This window comes from Mustela nigripes, chromosome 6 (genome assembly GCF_022355385.1).
Source record: "Mustela nigripes isolate SB6536 chromosome 6, MUSNIG.SB6536, whole genome shotgun sequence".
Lineage (NCBI taxonomy): Eukaryota > Metazoa > Chordata > Mammalia > Carnivora > Mustelidae > Mustela > Mustela nigripes.
In genome coordinates this window covers 55,271,111-55,280,097 of record NC_081562.1, presented here as the reverse complement: position 1 = coordinate 55,280,097, position 8,987 = coordinate 55,271,111, and positions in this window count along the sequence as shown.

The window sequence follows — 8,987 nt, the reverse complement described above, 5'->3', positions numbered from 1 at the left end:
TTGCTAGTGGTCCCTGTCAGTGGAGCTGACAGCCAAACCCTGGCCCTCCTAGCTTCCCGTTATGTATTTGTTACCCCTCCTCTGTAATTCAAAGATGACATTCAAATGGGACCACTGGAAAAGCCTTAAAAACAGGCTTTAACCCCAGCTATAGAAGCCACACAAGTTCATTTTTTCCCCACAGTTTTAAAGATGGAGTTCCCTATGTATATGAAAGAAGAGAGTTAAAAATGATTTCACATTCTACCCAGATTGTTGACTGAAAGAGACATTTATGGCTATATGTGTGATCCTGAAAACTCAGGAGCTGGCCAGGGGAACATGAAGATGAAGAAGTGTGAATGGGGAAAAAGGAATTAAGGCTAATTGCACAAAAGTGAAGGAAGAACTGGCCGTTTAAATATTAGGCAAACAGATCCCTGAGAAGCAAACGGACAGGGGTTATGGGAAAGTCAGATCTTTGGGGACTCAAGAATGTTAACCCAGCAAACTAGTATTTACAGAATATGACATGTGCATGCCAGTCACCTCAAGGGGTAACAAAATACTAAGAATGGTTTTTCTTTTTAGAAAAACTTAGTCGTTTTGGGGCCCTGGCATGGCTCAGTCAGTTAAGTGTCTGACTCTGGATTTCCACTCAGGTTGTGATCTCAAGGTTGTGAGATCGAGCCCCGCGTGGGGCTCTGAGCTCAGTGGGGAGTCCGCTTGAGCGTCTCACTCCTTCTCCTTCTGCCCTCTCTCCTGCTTGTACCTGTGCACACACCTGCACTTTCTCTCTCTCTCAATAAATAAAATCTTAAAAAAAAAACCTTGTTTAAAAAAAAATCTATTCATTTGAAACATTTCAAGAACCAACAAATGCCTATCATCAATAACTAAATCAGATAGTAGGGGCTTGAGTTGTTATTGGTTTTCAGAGTTGTATCACTTAGTGACATTGGTCGCAGAAACCATTTACAATCCCACAAGGTCTTGGCAAGGTTAAGTACAAACACAAGAAGGGGAACTTGCACAGGGAGGCAAGCTCATCAAGGATAGAGACCGTCCATTAATCATTACTTGGCCAACTTCCATACCCAAAAGCTAGCACATAATAGGGAAGGGATTTAGTACATGTTATATATTAAAAATTAAAAAAAAAAAACACAAAAAACCAAAAAACCAAACCCACTTTTCTCCTGATTCTAAAAATACACATAGTGTTATAGAAAACTTGTAAAATGTAAAATAGCATATACATAAATTAAGCCCATCATGATCCTGTCAGTTGGTAAATGTTATTAAAAATTTGGTGTATTTCCTTCTATGACAATAACGTCTAACTACCTCTCGAGCGTCTGCCCTGTCCACTCCCTTCCCTTTCGCACCACTTCCTATTATGCACTGATGGGGAGGCACCCTGGCCCTGGACAAAATGACCCTTTGCCTGTCTAATCACAGCCAACTGGATGAGAGGCGGATTGCCTATTACCCAAGCTGGGCCAGTTCAATTCCATAAGCTGGAAATTTGGAACTATGTTACTGGGATTCCAGCCAGTCTCTTCTGGGTGTTTTCACTGGGAGGTCATGCTTGGGTCCCACACAGCGGAGGAGTAAAAGCTGGCAGACAAAGTGATGGAGGAACTAATCAATCAAGAGAGAACTGGGGAGCAATAAGGTCCCGGGGAGTAGGAGACAGTGCTGCCTGGTTCCTCAGAGCTCTCCACTTGCCACCTGGGGGTTGGAAGATACCTTTTACCAAAGCATTTTTTTAAAAAATTCAGCTAATTAGAGTGTTTATTTCAACCAGAAGGATTCCTGAACAAATACAATGTACATGGTTTTACATAGTTAAGATGTTATCATAGCTTTGTGACTTTCATTTCTTTAAGTAAGCTGCGTGCCGAATGGGCTTGAACTCATCACCCTGAGATCAAGAGCCCGGTGTTCTCCCAGGTGAGGCAGCCAGGTGCCCCTTCTGACTTGCTTTTTGCATTTAACCTCTATCATAAGGTTATCTCCACACCAACATATTTTGAAATAGAATTTTAAATGGCTGCGTTAAGTCCAGGGAATGGCAGCACTAAAATTATTCCGCCAGGCAGCTATTTGCCAAATGTTCTGTTTATTTTCATGTGTTTGCCACTACAAACGATGTTGCCGAGTATAGTTTTGTCATCTTTGCCCGTATTTTGTATTGTTTCCTGAGGAATGATTCCTAGGAGTTGAATTATGGATGATGTTTTTTTTTTTTTTTAAGATTTTATTTTTTTATTTGACAGAGATCACAAGTAGGCGGAGAGGCAGGCAGAGGGAGAGGGAGAAGCAGGATCCCCGCTGAGTGGAGCGCCCGATTCGGGGCTTGATCCCAGGACCCCAAGATCATGCCCTGAGTCAAAGGCAGAGGCTATAACCCACTGAGCCATCCAGGCGCCCCAATGATGGCTATTTTTGAAATTGTTACATTTATTTTCAGTTTGCCTTAATCTTAGATTCTGGAATTTGTTTAAATTATTATGGGAACTATGTCCAAGGGAAAAATCCCTATGTGTTTGGAGGTATGGATAAGAAGCTCACCCTCAGGAAGACGCTGGGGTTTTTGCCCATCTCTGTAAGTGAGCATCAAGTGAATACCAAATAAGACTTGAAAGTCCAGATGAGTCCAGACTTTGGAATGGACACCATGTTATTCTGGGGCTGACTCTCATCTTTCTTTCAATCTCAGTGATGAAACTGGATGAAATGAAGCAACAAAGGAGCACAACTGGTTCAAATGAAACATTTGAGGGGAAAAAAGGAGCAGAGGAGAAGCACCATTTGTTACAAAGTCTATCTGTGAAGGGGTTCAGACTAAAGTACTTCAAAACATGCCACTTTGGCCCCCAGGAGTATTTTGAGCTGAGAGCAATTAAGAAGAAGCCGACACAAGAAAAAGTCTGCCTTCTGCCTGATTAAGAAGGATGATTCTGAACCACAGGAGACTACACCAGACTCTTCCCAGCCTAGAGCTGGCACGAGAGGAATCGACAGAGAAACCTTACTACAACAACTCTAATCTCCCATTAGTTTCCCCATATATTTACCTGCCCAAGGTTTACCATCCCCAAAAGCCCCAAAGCCCTTTTACTTTGCCACTTCTGTACAAATTTATTGTCCCCCCTCAGCTTTACTGAGGTGTAACTGACAAATAAAATTGTAATACGTTTAAAATGTACAACATCTTGATTTGATATATGAAATGTATTTGATACATATGAGAGAATCTTCATCACAGAGTTAATTAGCACATTCATCACTTGAGAACACGTTAAGTTCTCTTAAATTTTGATATTACGATACAGTCTTATCAGCCATATAGTCACCATGCTATACATTAGATCCTCAGATCTTACACATCTTATAACACACTTTGTAACCTTTAACCTCCTATTTCCCTACCCCCAGCTCCTGGCAGCACTCTACACTGTCTCTGTGAGTTTCTTCTTGTGTTTCGGATTCCACATATGAGTGAGGCCATGCAATATTTGTCTTCCTCTGTCTGGCTTATTTCAATTAGCATAATGCCCTCCAGGCTCCTTCATGTTGTCACAAATGGCAAGGTTTCCTTCTCTTTTAAGGCTGAAAATATTTTATGTCTGTTTCTTGAGTTAACTTCACATCGTTTTCCATAGTGTGTGTTCCCAGTTGACGTTCCCACTAGCAGCCCAGGAGAGTTCCCTTCTTCTCCACAGCCTCAAGGGCATTTACTACTTCTCGCCTTTTTGATAAGAGGCAACCTAGCAGGTGTGAGTTGATACTTATCATGGTTTTGATTTGCATTTCCTTGATGATTAGAGAATACAAGCACCTTTTCATGTGCTGATGGCTGGCTGTAACTCTTCCTTGGCAAAATGTCTGCGGAGGTTCTTTGCCCATTTACAAAACTGGCAGTTTCTGTGCCATTAAGTTGTGTGAGTTCCTTGTACAGTTTGGATATTAACCCTTTAGTGGACATTTTCTTTACAAATGTTTTCTCCCACAGCATACACTGACTTTTCATTTTGTTGGTGGTTTCCTTTGCTATGCAGAAGCTTTTTAGTCTGATGTAGTCTCATTTGCTTATTTTTGCTTTTGTTCCCTTTGCTGTTAGTGTCAAATCCAAAAAAATCATCACCAGGACCAATGCCAAAGAGTTTAATTCATGTTTTCTTCTAACAGTTTTACAGTTTCAGGTCTTACGATCAAGTCTTTAATCAATTTTGTTAATTTTTGTGTGTGGTATAAGGTAGGACTCCAGTTTCATTCATCTGCAGGAAGATATCCTGTTTTCCTAACACCATTTATTTGAGAGACTATCCTTTCCCTATTGCATATTCTTGGCTACTTTGATGAAAATTAATGGACCTTATACACATGGGTTTGTTTTTTGTCTTTCTCTTCTGTTCCATGGATCTATGTATTTGTTTTTAATGCCAACACCATACTGATTTGATGACTACAGTCTGTAATATAGTTTGAAATCAGGAAGTGTGTTGCCTCTAGTTTTGTTTTGTTTTTCTTGCTCAAGATTGATTTAGCTCTTTAGAATTTCGTGTGGATCCTTACAAATTTTAGGATTATTTTCCTATTTCTGTGAAAAATGCCAATGGGATTTTGATAGGGATGGCACTGAATCTGTGTATGACTTTGGATAGTATGGACATTTTAACAGTATTAATTCTTCTCATCCATGAACATGAATATCTACCCATTTATTTGTGTCTTTTAAAATTTCTTACACCAATGTTTTATAGTTTTCAGGGTATAAATTTTTGTCTCCTTGGTTAAATTCATGCTTAAGTGTTTTATTATTATTATTATTATTTTATTAAAAGATTTTATTTATTTGACACACACAGATCACAAGTAGGCAGAGAAGCAGGCAGAGAGAGAGGAAGGGAAGCAGGCTCCTCGCGGAGCAAAGAGCCCGATGCGGGCTTGATCCCAGGACCCTGGGATCATGACCTGAGCCGAAGGCAGAGGCTTTAACCCACTGAGCCACCCAGGCGCTCTGTGTTTTATTATTTTTGATGCTACTATAAAATGGATACTGTAAATGGACTGTTTTCTTTTATCATTGGTTCATTGTTAGTATATATAAATGCAACTGATTTTTGTGTATTGTGTTTTGTATCTGAAATTTATTGAATTCATTTAGTAGGTCTAACAGGGTTTTTTTGGCGGAGTCTTTAGAGTTATAATATGTCATCTACAAATAGAGATGATTTTATTTCTTCCTTTCTTGTTTGGATATCTTTTACTTCTTTCTCTTGCCTAATTGCTCTGGCTAGGACTTCTAGTATTATGTTGACCGAAATGGCTAGAGTGGGCATCCTTTTTTTTCTCCTGATCTTAGAGGAAAAGCTTTCAGTTTTCACCACTGAGTATGATGTTAGCTGTGGGTTTGTCATGTTTGGCCTTTATTATGTTGAGGTGTGTTCCTTGTATAGTCAGTTTCTTGAGAGTTTTTGTCATGAGATGAATTGACTTTAGTCAAATGTTTTCTCTGAGGGCACCTGGGTGGCTCAGTGGGTTAAGCCGCTGCCTTTGGCTCAGGTCATGATCTCAGGATTCTGGGATCGAGTCCCGCATCGGGCTCTCTGCTCAGCAGGGAGCCTGCTTCCCTCTCTCTCTCTCTGCCTGCCTCTCTGTCTACTGTGAACTCTCTCTGTCAAATAAATAAATAAAATCTTAAAAAAAAAATGTTTTCTCTGCATCTACTGAGATGGTCATACGATTTTTATCTTCCATTTTGTTGTATGGAGTGGTCGTATTGATTTGTGAATATTGAAACATCCTTGCATCCCTGGAATAAATCCCACTTGATTATAGTGTATTGGTTCTTTTAATGTATGATTGAATTTGGTTTGCTAATATTTTTTGAGGGTTTTTGCATCTATGTTCATCTGGGATTTTGGTCTTTAATTTTCTTCTCTTGTAGTATTCTTGCCTGGTTTTGGTATCAGGGTAATGTTGATATTATAAAACAAGTTTGGAAGTATTCCCTTGCCTTCTATTTTTTGGGAGACTGAGAAGTATTGGTATTAATTCTTTAAATGTTTAGTATAATTTACCAATGAAGCCATCTTTATTATCTTTGTGGGGAGGTTTTTGAGTACTGATTCAATATCTTTACTAGTGGCTCTTGGTTGTCTCTCAGAAGTTTGTGATGATCTAAGCTTTGTTCTTAGTGGCGCCCAATAGCTGAGGGTGTGCCAAAGCCTGTCAGTGTCCCAAAGGGTAGAATCATAGTTTGCACCTAGATGCTGGCTGATTGGAAGCCAAACCCTTAGGCAGCAGCTGGGAAAGTATGTAATTAGAGTTCTTCCAGTAGAAACTGGGAGGTGGGCTTTTTTGCCTGCTTCCTTTGCACAGGATCTCAGTGTACAGCTGTGATGGTGGGCACCCCTGCATGCATTTAAGAACTTCTTCATTGGTTGCTATAGTCCTGTGGGATCTGTGAATACAAGCCCTGTTGGCTTTTAGAACCAGGTGATCTGGGGGTCCATCCTTTGGCTGGCATCTGCAAAAGCTGGGGTGCCAGATAAGTTCCTTCCAGGGAGATGCTGGTGATTTGGAGTGGGCTAGAGGGAGAAGGCAGAGGCAAGCTATGTTGGCTATCAAAGCTGGGGGATTTGGCAGCCCATTCCTCAGGTGGCAATCTTAAAAGTTGGGACACTAGATATGTTGATAAGATTCTTCCAAGGAGATACCAACAATTTGGTTTTACTATTGGAGTCAGTAGGAGGGAGGAGGCAGGGGAAGTGCCCATCAGCTCTTTCAGGCTCTGGGAAGGATTGCAGTTAGCACTTAGATGTCTGCTAATTAGAAGCAAGACCCTTGGGCAGCAACTTGTAAAGTATAAACTTTCCTGGGTAAGACTCTAAAGTGAGAAATTTTGCCTGTTCCCTCTGCTCAGAGCCCTAGGGGATGGCCACAGCCAGTGCTTACATGCCTATTAATAATGGCTTCTTTGTTTGCTATAGTTGTGGAGATGTATTGTTCTTCTGTTAAGATGCTATATAAGTCCCAAGTTCTAGCCACCCCTTTGAGTTACTCATCACTGAGTTTCTCCCATGTGTATGTAAGTTGTATGTGTTAATAAACTTATATTTATTTTTCTGTTGTTAATCTGCCTTTGTCTAATTTGCAGGGTCCCAGGTGAAGTTTTCACCCTCCTCTAAGTTATGGTTAGAATGTATGAGTAAGTTGTAAGTTGTGGTTAGAGTTATAATATGTCATCTACAAATAGAGATGTGGTAAGTTGTGGTTAGAATGTATGAGTGAAGACAAAATAAAGGAATTAAAGTGATAGTCTTGGGGAGTTGTTATGACCAGAAGGAAGATGGATGGTGGTTACAGAGATCACACTGGCACAGAAGCAGAGTTTAATTGGGACAGCAGACTTAAACTAACTTGACTTTCACTAAACATTCCCAACAAACAAAGAGAACCTTGTACTTGATGCTAATGTCATCTCTAAAGTCAAAGGAAGCAATGGTGATAAATTTTGCCTACACTTGAATGTTATGCGTGGGAGAGAAGAACTGGTTAGTCTACTAGAAGCAATGGGAAACTTGGGAGAAAGAATTAATGTTGACCCTGGTGTAGAATTTAGTGATCATGAAGATAGAATTCTGGCCTAGCCAAGCCTGCCTTGTAGACTAAAGATAGGCATGCTTTCATGGCCACAGGCTCCAACAGGCATCACGGTGGCATCTGTAATTTACTGAACTTTTATCAGTGATTAACTCAGCTATGTAATAATTACTAGTTATGCCCATCTTACAGATGGGGAATTTGAAGCACAAAGAAACTGAGCAAAATTGCCCAACATAACACAATCAAAAGTGGCGAAGTTGGAATTTGAGGGAGCCTAGGTGGCCAGGCTTCAGAGTTCAGGAACCTAACCACTGAAACTGACTGTCTTCTTCATACTTACTGTATAGACCTATCCCTGATCACTGATGTTTTTCAATCACCTTTTTAATATTTTTAAAAATATTTTGTTTATTTATTTGAGAGAGAGAGGAGAGAGATGAACAGTAGGGAGGAGGAGAAATAGACTCCCATCCAAGCAGAAAACCCTATGTGGGGCTTGATCCTAGGACCCTGAGATCATGACCTGAGCTGAAGGTAGATGCTTAACCGACTGAGCCATCCAGGCTCTCCCTCTTTTTTTATTTTTATTTTTTAATTTTTTAAATTTTTTAAATTTTTTTATTTTCTTGAATCACTTTTACTGCTGTTGAGCTGTATGGGGAAAAACAAGAAGATTTTTAAATTGACCAAAAGATATTATTGCATATCTTTTCAGTGGAATGCTGGAGCCCTTGGAGATTTTTTTTTTTTTAAGATTTTATTTATTCATTTGACAGAGAACACAAGTATGCAGAGAGGCAGGCAGAGAGAGAGGAGGAAGCAGGCTCCCTGCTGAGCAGAGAGCCCAATGCGGGGCTTGATCCCAGGACCCTGGGATCATGACCTGAGCCGAAAGCAGAGGCTTTAACCCACTGAGTCACCCAGGTGCCCCGCCCTTGGAGATTTTTTGATTTTATATCTATGCGCACCTTTGCAGGCTTTCCATCAATTGGGTTATTTTACAACTCAGTAAGACCAAAGCTGACTTAAAGAAGACTGATAGTAACAGCAAAGTGTTCTTTCCATTAAAATGCAGATGGTTTCCCAGAGGAATGGGGCTCTTGATTGTCCGAGGGTATTGACCTGTTTTTCCAGTTTGCCTCTGTTTGTCATTGATTCCAGTATTCCTTAGCTGACTATAAATGGGTCACAGTTTGAGTTCTCCCTTGAACTGGTTGTAATATTATATCAGTTCCACCCTCCATTAATAAGGTAAATACAATATTTGACATGTTCTTTTTTATTATGTAGGAGTTGACAAAGGTTCTCTTTGACCATAATCTAACCAGACTCATTCTGAGCTCTTTATTGACTAAGCCTCAACCTTGGCCCGTAAAGACTTGAATGGA